Source organism: Nylanderia fulva, unplaced genomic scaffold (assembly GCF_048542155.1).
Source record: "Nylanderia fulva isolate GAGA-0341 unplaced genomic scaffold, ASM4854215v1 Scaffold464, whole genome shotgun sequence".
Classification (NCBI taxonomy): domain Eukaryota; kingdom Metazoa; phylum Arthropoda; class Insecta; order Hymenoptera; family Formicidae; genus Nylanderia; species Nylanderia fulva.
In genome coordinates, this window is record NW_028190548.1 from 26,316 (window position 1) to 40,000 (window position 13,685).

A 13,685-nucleotide genomic window follows, 5' to 3' on the forward strand; every position below is an offset into this window, starting at 1 on the left:
ACACCATTCTCATCCACTTAGTACCCTTTCTCTCCAACTCCGCTCGGCTCTGTCCTTCCACGACCAACAACAAGTCATCCGCGTACGCAACCACTTTACATTCACTCTCACGCAGCCGCCACAACAGTTCATCCATCATTAGGTTCCATATAAATGGATCACAGATGGAGCCCTGCGGGCAGCCACGTTTTACGTCTTTCCACACTGTGTCACACGCACCCATCATGCATACACGCCTGCCGCTAAAATAGCTCTTCCATAATTCAATTTCTTCACATTCAACCTCACGCAATTTCTCGATCACACATTCCCACTCTAGGTTATCAAACGCTCCTTTGAAGTCCACGAACACTCCTAACACATACTTTCTCTCCGACCCATTCACCCAGTCATGCACTCGATTCCATGCATCCTCGGTCGACCGATTCCTTACGAATCCGTACTGGGCGTCACACATTCTTCCACCCATCGTTCGCTCGAGTCTTCCAACCATCATTCGCTCCAACACTTTCTCCAGCACGGACAGCAGTCAAATGGGCCTATAAGACCCAGGGTCCGACCTAGGTTTATCGGGAGACTTCAATAACACTACTACCCGCGCAGTCTTCCACGCCGGGGGGAAACACGCTGTATTCAGACATACATCATACATTCTTTTCATCCATACCGGGACAGCACGCCAAATCGCTCGCAACATCTCAGCACTCACACCATCCATACCAGGTGCCTTACCCACTTTCATCGATCTCACTGCCACACCCACTTCGCTCCATTCAAACTGCTTTTCTTCCTCCCTCACGTCTCCCCTGGCGTCTATCGCCACGTTCGTCCTTGCTGCCGGGAAGAATCTCTTCATTAGCTCATCCGCGCTTTCTTTCCATGTACTCGTCACTCTATCACCCACTTTTATGCCACTTAATCTTACCCTATCACGCTTTCCCATGCACACCTTATATACATCGCTCCATGGATCCCTCTTCCCAGTCACGCACACAAATCGCTTCCAATTTTCCTCTTTCACTCTTCGCATTTCCTCCTTATAATCCCGCAAAACATACTTATATTCATTCATTCTTTCTTCCACTCTGCTTCCATTCCTCTTTCTCGCACGCTGGTAGGCACGTCTGCTCCTTCCTACAGCCTTCTTCAGTTTCTCAAGCTCATCCGTCCACCACACAAGCTTCCTAGCATACACAGGTTTACACCTCTTCATCCATCGATCATTCGCACTATGGATCCATTTCATCATTCGCTCTACACAGCTCAGCGCATCCGCTTCGTATATGGCGCTCGCTGCATCCTCTAACGCACTCTCTCGAATATCACACATATATCCTTCCCAGTCTACGTCCTTGCACACCCATCTACGCATGCCCTCATTCGTACCTACATTCTCTCTGTGTACCATCCGTATTAACAATACGTTATGGTCACTCACTCCCCAGTCGGCTTTACTTCCCACTCATACCGGCACCCTCCATTCACGCCGTTCACGAAAGTGACATCGATGTCACTCTCCCCATTCGGCCCGCTGAACGAGTAAAACTCGCTTGGCTCATTCAACAACATTCATCCCGCTCGCAATCATCCATTCCTCAATCACTCTACCACGCGCTTCACTCTCTCTGCTGCCTCCACCCTTGCTATACCACAAGGGAGAGACGGCATTCGCATCCATACCTATCAGCAGACGCTTTCTCCCGGCCGTCTCACATACTCTGTCCATGTACGCCAAGTACGGCTCGATACACTTACCATACTGGCAATACATGGACACCACATACATTTCGCCAAAGTCCCCCTTTAACCACACACTCACTCCAAGCTTATTCGTACACTCTCTCACGTACATCACGTCTAACCTAGAGTCATTTACCACCACTGCTGCTTTCATCGTCCCACTTTCGCACACAATCACATCCATACCTATGGGCAAGCCCACCACACGTCCATGCCTTTCATACGGTTCTTGCAGCAGTGCTACATTCACTCGACGTTCGCGCATCATCTCACCCAGATCACACATAACCGCATACGCTCTCTGGCAGTTATACTGCACCACATTCACGCACCATTCATTCGTCATTTATTCTCGCTTTCTCTCTTTCTAACGCTCTCACGTATTCCGGACACACTTCGGACAGAACCGAGTGATCACATTTGCTTTCTTTCAGCTTACAGTTTCTACACACACTTTCCTTTTTACAATCTCTCATCATGTGTCCTACACATCCGCATTTTTGGCACAGTCTTTCCTTTTCGGTGCATTGCCGCATCATGTGCCCAAATGCGAAGCACTTGTGGCACCTCAGCACACTGAAAAACTCTTTCACCCTAAAGGCCTTCCAATGCACAAACACTCGTCCGACACTACAGAGCACATTTCTTATTGCACTCGTAACTTCTAATATCACATTTCCGCAGGTTGCATCTTTCTTCGCATTCCTACTCACAACACGCACACGTTCCATAAATACTCTCTCATCCACTCGCCCTTTCAAGCTCCTCTCATACATTTCTCTCATTAACACTTCACTCGCCATATCATTCGGCACATCGTACAAGATGATCTTTGGGCCTATCTTGCGAGGCAGCTCAACCTTTAGGCCAGCATTCTTAAACTGACCACACTCTCTTATTCTTTTCAACTCAATCTCGCTCATCGTCTCAATCGCTACACCTCCATTCCTCACTTTCCTCACCGCTTTCACACGCACATTCAGTGACTTGCTCACATGCTTCATCATTCTCTCCTTTACTTCCTCACTTGTCACACTCGCACTTGCATCATCCGCTCTCACTATTACCGCATAACTCTTCTCTTTCGTTTTCACTCGTTTTCACATTCACTTCCTGTACCTTTTCAATCACGCTCTTTTCAACATTTTTCGCACTCACGCTCGCATAGATCATTCCACTTCCGCCGTAGGCTAAATCCCGACTCGCTTGACGCATACACTCATCCAGTTTCCCCTGTATTCTCTCATTTTTGCACAACATTTTCATCATCTGTTCCTCATATTCTCCCACAATGTCCAGTATTTTCTCACTCGCACTCTTAGAAATTTTGTTCGTCTCCGTAAACAGGAAATTACGGAGTCTCGCACCAATTACTCTCATACACGCTATCTCACTCACTTCCGCAACGCTCTCATTCTCTCCCTCATTCATTAATCAAGAACGAAAGTTAGAGGTTCGAAGGCGATCAGATACCGCCCTAGTTCTAACCATAAACGATGCCAGCTAGCGATCCGCCGAAGTTCCTCCGATGAGGAACGTGTAACGGGGAATCAGGGTTCGATTCCGGAGAGGGAGCCTGAGAAACGGCTACCACATCCAAGGAAGGCAGCAGGCGCGCAAATTACCCACTCCCGGCACGGGGAGGTAGTGACGAAAAATAACGATACGGGACTCATCCGAGGCCCCGTAATCGGAATGAGTACACTTTAAATCCTTTAACGAGGATCCATTGGAGGGCAAGTCTGGTGCCAGCAGCCGCGGTAATTCCAGCTCCAATAGCGTATATTAAAGTTGTTGCGGTTAAAAAGCTCGTAGTTGAATCTGTGTCGCACACCGTCGGTTCACCGCTCGCGGTGTTTAACTGGCGTGATGTGGGACGTCCTACCGGTGGGCTTAGCCTCGCGAGGGGCGGCCCAACTAATATCCCGTCGCGGTGCTCTTTACTGAGTGTCGAGTCGGGCCGGTACGTTTACTTTGAACAAATTAGAGTGCTTAAAGCAGGCTACCTTCGCCTGAATACTGCGTGCATGGAATAATGGAATAGGACCTCGGTTCTATTTTGTTGGTTTTCGGAACCCCGAGGTAATGATTAATAGGGACAGATGGGGGCATTCGTATTGCGACGTTAGAGGTGAAATTCTTGGATCGTCGCAAGACGGACAGAAGCGAAAGCATTTGCCAAAAATGTTTTCATTAATCAAGAACGAAAGTTAGAGGTTTGAAGGCGATCAGATACCGCCCTAGTTCTAACCATAAACGATGCCAGCTAGCGATCCGCCGAAGTTCCTCCGATGACTCGGCGGGCAGCTTCCGGGAAACCAAAGCTTTTGGGTTCCGGGGGAAGTATGGTTGCAAAGCTGAAACTTAAAGGAATTGACGGAAGGGCACCACCAGGAGTGGAGCCTGCGGCTTAATTTGACTCAACACGGGAAACCTCACCAGGCCCAGACACCGGAAGGATTGACAGATTGATAGCTCTTTCTTGATTCGGTGGGTGGTGGTGCATGGCCGTTCTTAGTTGGTGGAGCGATTTGTCTGGTTAATTCCGATAACGAACGAGACTCTAGCCTGCTAAATAGGCGTACCTTATGGTATCGCGAAGGCCCCCGGCTTCGGCTGGCGGGTTTTTACTACCAACGTACAAACAAATCTTCTTAGAGGGACAGGCGGCTTCTAGCCGCACGAGATTGAGCAATAACAGGTCTGTGATGCCCTTAGATGTTCTGGGCCGCACGCGCGCTACACTGAAGGAATCAGCGTGTGTTCCCTGGCCGAAAGGCCCGGGTAACCCGCTGAACCTCCTTCGTGCTAGGGATTGGGGCTTGCAATTGTTCCCCATGAACGAGGAATTCCCAGTAAGCGCGAGTCATAAGCTCGCGTTGATTACGTCCCTGCCCTTTGTACACACCGCCCGTCGCTACTACCGATTGAATGATTTAGTGAGGTCTTCGGACTGGTGCGCGGCAATGTCTCGGCATTGCCGATGTTGCCGGGAAGATGACCAAACTTGATCATTTAGAGGAAGTAAAAGTCGTAACAAGGTTTCCGTAGGTGAACCTGCGGAAGGATCATTAACGTTCCGGAGGTCCTGCTCTGCGTCGAGAGTCCTCTCTTTTGGGAGAGACGCGCGCTCGCAGCAGTCGGCGACTGAATGGACGCGCTGAAAAGGCGCTCTCAGAGAAAAAGAAAATAACGGATTTGACGGAATTTGTTGTTGTGTTTTGATATAACGACGGACGCCGTCGCGCCTCTCTGACCGAAAGTAGTCGGCAAGCAGAGCAGCGCGCCCGGCGGTGTTCGACGACGATTCGGAGCGAGACGCTTCGCGATCACGCTCGTGTGTGTGCCATTCTCCGTCCACACACACACACAGAGCGTCGATTCGGCGTTGAGCGCGAACCGGTGGTAACCTATGCCCGCGCACGCGTGTGTGCAGCACCCACGACGTTCGTCGACGCGCGCCCTCCCCGTTGTCGCGGGGCAGCGGTCAGCGTGCCGAGAACACACGGTGTGCGACCGCGAGTGCCGAGCGAGAGGACCCCCATATATTATTATAATATATATATATAACACAGAGAAGGGATCGATGATATTTCGACCAATCTGTCAACTGTGTCGGTCCGACGGTTTCTTCAAAGAGCTTCCGCCCCGGCTCTCCCGTTGCGGGAGAGACGCTCCGAACGAGAAACACACAACTCTATCTTTGTGCCGTAGCCTTCCCTGGCGAGAGGCGGCGGTCCGCGCGCGTCCTCGGACGCGCGCGGACAGGCTGATCGAAGAGCCACCACGATTATTCTCTCTCTCTCTCTCGTCCGAGAGAAGAGACCACGATGGTTGAACGAGAAGCGCGTTTCTTCGCGAACGCAAAAATTTCGAACGATTACCCTGAACGGTGGATCACTTGGCTCGTGGGTCGATGAAGAACGCAGCTAATTGCGCGTCAACTTGTGAACTGCAGGACACATGAACATCGACATTTCGAACGCACATTGCGGTCCACGGATACAATTCCCGGACCACGCCTGGCTGAGGGTCGTTTTAGTACCCCTAAACTGCTTGCGCCCGAAAAGCGCGCACGGCCACGACGCGGGCGACCAGAGAATGGCGCGCGCGTCGCCTGTGCCCTGTGCAACGCTTACAATGGGCGTACGAGCGATCGTTGGACGTTCGCCCGAGGTGTCTGTGCCGCGCCGACCGGCCGCGGTGCAAATCCTGGCGTCGTCTGAAATGACACACCGAAATAATAATAATAATGAGGAGGTGAAGCGCACAAGCGTGTAAAACGTTGGCGAACGCGCGCCCAGAGAATGCTGCGCGAATTAAGAGGGGGAGCGTGTTTGTGTATCCAAGTCGTGTGTGTACGCGAGAGCCGAGGAGAAATGGGATGAGAGTAAGAGCGCGCGCGAAGGGAGCAACAAACGGCCAAAAAAAGGGTCAGGACGGTGAATGGCACCGCTTTCCCTAGAGCGGCGCGTGCGTCGTTGTCTCCCGAAAGTAGGTAGCGCTTGTCTCACCGTCTCTCCTCTCCGTACATCACACAGACTGACCGGACTGCTCTCGCACTCTGTGCCGCGTCTCTCGGTGCGATAGCGCTCGCGCGTCTTATGCCGAGGCGCCCTTGCCCGCACACATAACGGTATTACGGAGAAATATACGGCGCGTCGTCGTCCGGCGGAGAGAGCATTCGTAATCCTTTACCTCTTTACGGAGAAGGGTTTTGAATCGCGAGCCGACCGCGTGTCCGAGCTAACGAAATTTTCGTAAAGCGAAAAAAGGGGACCGGCGCGCCGCGTCGTGTACTCGTCGAATCGATTCCGCCCGAATTTCGTATATAAAAGAGAAGGGAGATCCGAGAATCTCGAACCCCGCGATATATCGTCTCCATTACCACCAACGAGTGTGTGTGCGGTTAGCGCCCCGGCGATTTGCCTTCTCGCGTATTTCGTGTGCTGCCGCTGCTGCTCTCTCGTTCGACGCTCTCTCTCTCTCCCTCTTATAATATATATTATAGAGGAGAGACGACGATGAGCGACGCGGAGGAGGCAAACGGCTACGAAAACTCACTATGCGACGACCTCAGAGCAGGCGAGATTACCCGCTGAATTTAAGCATATTATTAAGCGGAGGAAAAGAAACTAACCAGGATTTCCTTAGTAGCGGCGAGCGAACAGGAAAGAGCCCAGCACCGAATCCCGCGGTTCCGCCGCAGGGAAATGTGGTGTTTGGGAGGATCCGCTTATCCCGAGGTGCCGCGTCGCGTCCAAGTCCATCTTGAATGGGGCCACTTACCCGTAGAGGGTGCCAGGCCCGTAGCGACCGGTGCGCGCCTCGGGAGGATCTCTCCTTAGAGTCGGGTTGCTTGAGAGTGCAGCTCTAAGTGGGTGGTAAACTCCATCTAAGGCTAAATACGACCACGAGACCGATAGCGAACAAGTACCGTGAGGGAAAGTTGAAAAGAACTTTGAAGAGAGAGTTCAAGAGTACGTGAAACCGTTCAGGGGTAAACCTAAGAAACCCAAAAGATCGAACGGGGAGATTCATCGTCAGCGGCGCTGGCTTCGCGTCGGTCGGCGATGTCCCGCGGAGTCCTTGCGGCTCGCGCGCGGGCACGCTACCGTGCGCCGATGTCCGGCGCTCGTCGTCGTGCACTTCTCCCCAAGTAGAACGTCGCGACCCGCTGGGTGTCGGTCTACGGCCCGGGTGCGGTGTCTGTCGCGTCGCCGGTAAAACGGCACGCGACAAACCCTCGGTCGCCCGGCCGGCTGCTCGGCGGTACGCGCAAGGTATCAGGCCGCACTATTCACGGTGCGTCGAGACCGTCGCAAGCGCGCGCCACGGTACTCGGAGGTTACGGACTTCGCGCCGTCCCCGGTCCTGGCCCGCTGTTGGTTACAGTACGGTACACCTTCGACAGGCCTGCGAACGTCTCCCGCGGTCTCGCGGGAGACCGATACCGGTCGGCGACGCTACTGCTTTGGGTACTCTTAGGACCCGTCTTGAAACACGGACCAAGGAGTCTAACATGTACGCGAGTCATTGGGACTTGTCGCGAGACCTAAAGGCGTAATGAAAGTGAAGGTCGGCCCTGGCCGTCGACCTAGGGAGGATGGGCCGCGTCGCGATGCGGCCTCGCACTCCCGGGGCGTCTCGTTCTCATCGCGAGAAGAGGCGCACCCAGAGCGTACACGTTGGGACCCGAAAGATGGTGAACTATGCCTGGTCAGGACGAAGTCAGGGGAAACCCTGATGGAGGTCCGTAGCGATTCTGACGTGCAAATCGATCGTCGGAACTGGGTATAGGGGCGAAAGACTAATCGAACCATCTAGTAGCTGGTTCCCTCCGAAGTTTCCCTCAGGATAGCTGGCACTCGGCCGTTCCGCACGGAACGCGCGCGAGTCTCATCTGGTAAAGCGAATGATTAGAGGCCTTGGGGCCGAAACGACCTCAACCTATTCTCAAACTTTAAATGGGTGAGATCTCTGGCTTTCTTGAATTATGAAGCCACGAGCATCTTCGGATCAGAGTGCCAAGTGGGCCATTTTTGGTAAGCAGAACTGGCGCTGTGGGATGAACCAAACGCAGAGTTAAGGCGCCCAACTCGACGCTCATGGGACACCATGAAAGGCGTTGGTTGCTTAAGACAGCAGGACGGTGGCCATGGAAGTCGGAATCCGCTAAGGAGTGTGTAACAACTCACCTGCCGAAGCAACTAGCCCTGAAAATGGATGGCGCTGAAGCGTCGAGCCTATACTCTGCCGTCAGCGGCAAGTGGGGCGGCAACCGGGAGCGGGCGTTAGTCTTCTCTCGCGTCGTCACGAAGCCCTGACGAGTAGGAGGGTCGCGACGGTGAGCGCAGAAGGGTCTGGGCGCGAGCCTGCCTGGAGCCGCCGTCGGTGCAGATCTTGGTGGTAGTAGCAAATACTCCAGCGAGGCCCTGGAGGACTGACGTGGAGAAGGGTTTCGTGTGAACAGCCGTTGCACACGAGTCAGTCGATCCTAAGCCCTAGGAGAAATCCTATGTCAATGACGGCGTACAATATACTCGAGTGTCGAGAAATAATAATAAATATTATACGAAAGACACACGCCCGTCGGGCGAAAGGGAATCCGGTTCCTATTCCGGAACCCGGCAGCGGAACCGCATACAATTCGGGCCCTCGTAAGAGTGTTCGTCGGGGTAACCCAAAATGACCTGGAGACGCCGTCGGGAGATCCGGGAAGAGTTTTCTTTTCTGTATAAGCGTTCGAGTTCCCTGGAAACCTCTAGCAGGGAGATAGGGTTTGGAACGCGAAGAGCACCGCAGTTGCGGCGGTGTCCGGATCTTCCCCTCGGACCTTGAAAATCCAGGAGAGGGCCACGTGGAGGTGTCGCGCCGGTTCGTACCCATATCCGCAGCAGGTCTCCAAGGTAAAGAGCCTCTAGTCGATAGAATAATGTAGGTAAGGGAAGTCGGCAAATTGGATCCGTAACTTCGGAATAAGGATTGGCTCTGAGGAGCGGGGCGTGTCGGGCTTGGTCGGGAAGCGGGTCTGGCTGACGTGCCGGGCCTGGGCGAGGTGAACGGTCGGCGTTCTCGCGCCGGTCCCGGGATCCGAGCTCGGTCCCGTGCCTTGGCCTCCCGCGGATCTTCCTTGCTGCGAGGCTTCCGTGGCGGCGCGAGCCGTCGTGGTCGTCCTCTTCGGCCGCCATTCAACGCTCAGCTCAGAACTGGCACGGACTAGGGGAATCCGACTGTCTAATTAAAACAAAGCATTGCGATGGCCCTCGCGGGTGTTGACGCAATGTGATTTCTGCCCAGTGCTCTGAATGTCAACGTGAAGAAATTCAAGCAAGCGCGGGTAAACGGGCGACCGATCACAGTTTACCCATAAAACGACAGTGGAAGGATAAAGCGATCCCAGGTTCTGGGCAAAGCGTCCGGCCCTGTCGTAGCGGCGATCGGCAGCGTAGCCTAATAGCGAGGTACGCGACGGTGACCCGTCTAACGTTGTCGGGGTTGCTGATGGTGGCGAATGCGTGGCCGAGTCGACTGATCTGGCGCTGAGAATGCACAGTTCGGGGTCCGAGGCATGCTGAAGCTGTCATACATGCGACTTAGACTAACACCGGGTAGTGAGGGAGGTAGGGAGCCCCACCGGGAGGCTACCGGTGTTCCATCTATTCTGCCACATCTCATACAGCCTTTCACTCACCAATTCCATACATGCTTTCACACCTCTCTCACGCAAGTCACTATCATTCACTACATCATACTCACTCATACTAATTCCCTTTCTCACCTTATACAACACTCCTCTTCTCACGCACTCCAGGTCCCACGGCAAGCCACCCATAAGGACTTGCATGGCCGCCGTGGAGACCGTTCTACATACATTTAGACACGCACTCAACACCACTCGCTGGCACCTATTTATGAGCTCCCTCGCATATTCAAATCTCATCACTCCATACCATACACTCGCTCCATACATCACACACGACATGAACAGACCTTTATACAACACAGTCACAGCTTTCTTTCGCAAACCCCACTCACTTCTCAACACGCGTCTTAATTTTCCCACCACATTCATACATTTCTTTCTCAGACCCTCCAGATGCAACCTGTAGTTCATCCTTTTACTCACACAAACACCCAGATATTTTACGCTCCTCGCATACCTCACGCATCTATCATTCACTCGTACATTGGGAGGCCTCGTCCCAGCCATACTACCTTTCATCAACATCATCACAGTCTTGTTCTCAGACACACTCACACCTACTTTCACTCCCCATTCGTACACCATTCTCATCCACTTAGTACCCTTTCTCTCCAACTCCGCTCGGCTCTGTCCTTCCACGACCAACAACAAGTCATCCGCGTACGCAACCACTTTACATTCACTCTCACGCAGCAGCCACAACAGTTCATCCATCATTAGGTTCCATATAAATGGATCACAGATGGAGCCCTGCGGGCAGCCACGCTTTACGTCTTTCCATACTGTGTCACACGCACCCATCATGCATACACGCCTGCCGCTAAAATAGCTCTTCCATAATTCAATTTCTTCACATTCAACCTCACGCAATTTCTCGATCACACATTCCCAATCTAGGTTATCAAACGCTACTTTGAAGTCCACGAACACTCCTAACACATACTTTCTCTCCGACCCATTCACCCAGTCATGTACTCGATTCCATGCATCCTCGGTCGACCGATTCCTTACGAATCCGTACTGGGCGTCACACATTCTTCCACCCATCGTTCGCTCGAGTCTTCCAACCATCATTCGCTCCAACACTTTCTCCAGCACGGACAGCAGTCAAATGGGCCTATAAGACCCAGGGTCCGACCTAGGTTTATCGGGAGACTTCAATAACACTACTACCCGCGCAGTCTTCCACGCCGGGGGGAAACACGCTGTATTCAGACATACATCATACATTCTTTTCATCCATACCGGGACAGCACGCCAAATCGCTCGCAACATCTCAGCACTCACACCATCCATACCAGGTGCCTTACCCACTTTCATCGATCTCACTGCCACACCCACTTCGCTCCATTCAAACTGCTTTTCTTCCTCCCTCACGTCTCCCCTGGCGTCTATCGCCACGTTCGTCCTTGCGGCCGGGAAGAATCTCTTCATTAGCTCATCCGCGCTTTCTTTCCATGTACTCGTCACTCTATCACCCACTTTTATGCCACTTAATCTTACCCTATCACGCTTTCCCATGCACACCTTATATACATCGCTCCATGGATCCCTCTTCCCAGTCACGCACACAAATCGCTTCCAATTTTCCTCTTTCACTCTTCGCATTTCCTCCTTATAATCCCGCAAAACATACTTATATTCATTCATTCTTTCTTCCACTCTGCTTCCATTCCTCTTTCTCGCACGCTGGTAGGCACGTCTGCTCCTTCCTACAGCCTTCTTCAGTTTCTCAAGCTCATCCGTCCACCACACAAGCTTCCTAGCATACACAGGTTTACACCTCTTCATCCATCGATCATTCGCACTATGGATCCATTTCATCATTCGCTCTACACAGCTCTGCGCATCCGCTTCGTCTATGGCGCTCGCTGCACCCTCTAACGCACTCTCTCGCATATCACACATATATCCTTCCCAGTCTACGTCCTTGCACACCCATCTACGCATGCCAACATTCGTACATACATTCTCTCTGTGTACCATCCGTATTAACAATACGTTATGGTCACTCACTCCCCAGTCGGCTTTACTTCCCACTCATACCGGCACCCTCCATTCACGCCGTTCACGAAAGTGACATCGATGTCACTCTCCCCATTCGGCCCGCTGAACGAGTAAAACTCGCTTGGCTCATTCAACAACATTCATCCCGCTCGCAATCATCCATTCCTCAATCACTCTACCACGCGCTTCACTCTCTCTGCTGCCTCCACCCTTGCTATACCACAAGGGAGAGACGGCATTCGCATCCATACCTATCAGCAGACGCTTTCTCCCGGCCGTCTCACATACTCTGTCCATGTACGCCAAGTACGGCTCGATACACTTACCATACTGGCAATACATGGACACCACATTCATTTCGCCAAAGTCCCCCTTCAACCACACACTCACTCCAAGCTTATTCATACACTCTCTCACGTACATCACGTCTAACCTAGAGTCATTTATCACCACTGCTGCTTTCATCGTCCCACTTTCGCACACAATCACATCCATACCTATGGGCAAGCCCACCACACGTCCATGCCTTTCATACGGTTCTTGCAGCAGTGCTACATTCACTCGACGTTCGCGCATCATCTCACCCAGATCACACATAACCGCATACGCTCTCTGGCAGTTATACTGCACCACATTCACGCACCATTCATTCGTCATTTATTCTCGCTTTCTCTCTTTCTAACGCTCTCACGTATTCCGGACACACTTCGGACAGAACCGAGTGATCACATTTGCTTTCTTTCAGCTTACAGTTTCTACACACACTTTCCTTTTTACAATCTCTCATCATGTGTCCTACACATCCGCATTTTTGGCACAGTCTTTCCTTTTCGGTGCATTGCCGCATCATGTGCCCAAATGCGAAGCACTTGTGGCACCTCAGCACACTGAAAAACTCTTTCACCCTAAAGGCCTTCCAATGCACAAACACTCGTCCGACACTACAGAGCACATTTCTTATTGCACTCGTAACTTCTAATATCACATTTCCGCAGGTTGCATCTTTCTTCGCATTCCTACTCACAACACGCACACGTTCCATAAATACTCTCTCATCCACTCGCCCTTTCAAGCTCCTCTCATACATTTCTCTCATTAACACTTCACTCGCCATATCATTCGGCACATCGTACAAGATGATCTTTGGGCCTATCTTGCGAGGCAGCTCAACCTTTAGGCCAGCATTCTTAAACTGACCACACTCTCTTATTCTTTTCAACTCAATCTCGCTCATCGTCTCAATCGCTACACCTCCATTCCTCACTTTCCTCACCGCTTTCACACGCACATTCAGTGACTTGCTCACATGCTTCATCATTCTCTCCTTTACTTCCTCACTTGTCACACTCGCACTTGCATCATCCGCTCTCACTATTACCGCATAACTCTTCTCTTTCGTTTTCACTCGTTTTCACATTCACTTCCTGTACCTTTTCAATCACGCTCTTTTCAACATTTTTCGCACTCACGCTCGCATAGATCATTCCACTTCCGCCGTAGGCTAAATCCCGACTCGCTTGACGCATACACTCATCCAGTTTCCCCTGTATTCTCTCATTTTTGCACAACATTTTCATCATCTGTTCCTCATATTCTCCCACAATGTCCAGTATTTTCTCACTCGCACTCTTAGAAATTTTGTTCGTCTCCGTAAACAGGAAATTACGGAGTCTCGCACCAATTACTCTCATACACGCTATCTCACTCACTTCCGCAACGCTCTCATTCTCTC

General features: G+C 51.9%; 1 non-coding gene and 2 pseudogenes across 1 annotated transcript; all 3 read left to right on the forward strand.

Moving 5' to 3' along the window:
* Positions 1 to 4,077: 4,077 nt before the first annotated feature.
* Positions 4,078 to 4,806, forward strand: LOC146721501 (small subunit ribosomal RNA; annotated as a pseudogene; the record flags this gene model as incomplete).
* Positions 4,807 to 5,621: 815 nt separating this feature from the next.
* Positions 5,622 to 5,776, forward strand: LOC146721502 (5.8S ribosomal RNA). Its single transcript, XR_014925630.1, has one exon. It is a non-coding gene; the product is annotated as a 5.8S ribosomal RNA (ribosomal RNA).
* Positions 5,777 to 6,834: 1,058 nt separating this feature from the next.
* LOC146721503 (large subunit ribosomal RNA) lies at positions 6,835 to 9,166 on the forward strand (annotated as a pseudogene).
* Positions 9,167 to 13,685: the final 4,519 nt, after the last annotated feature.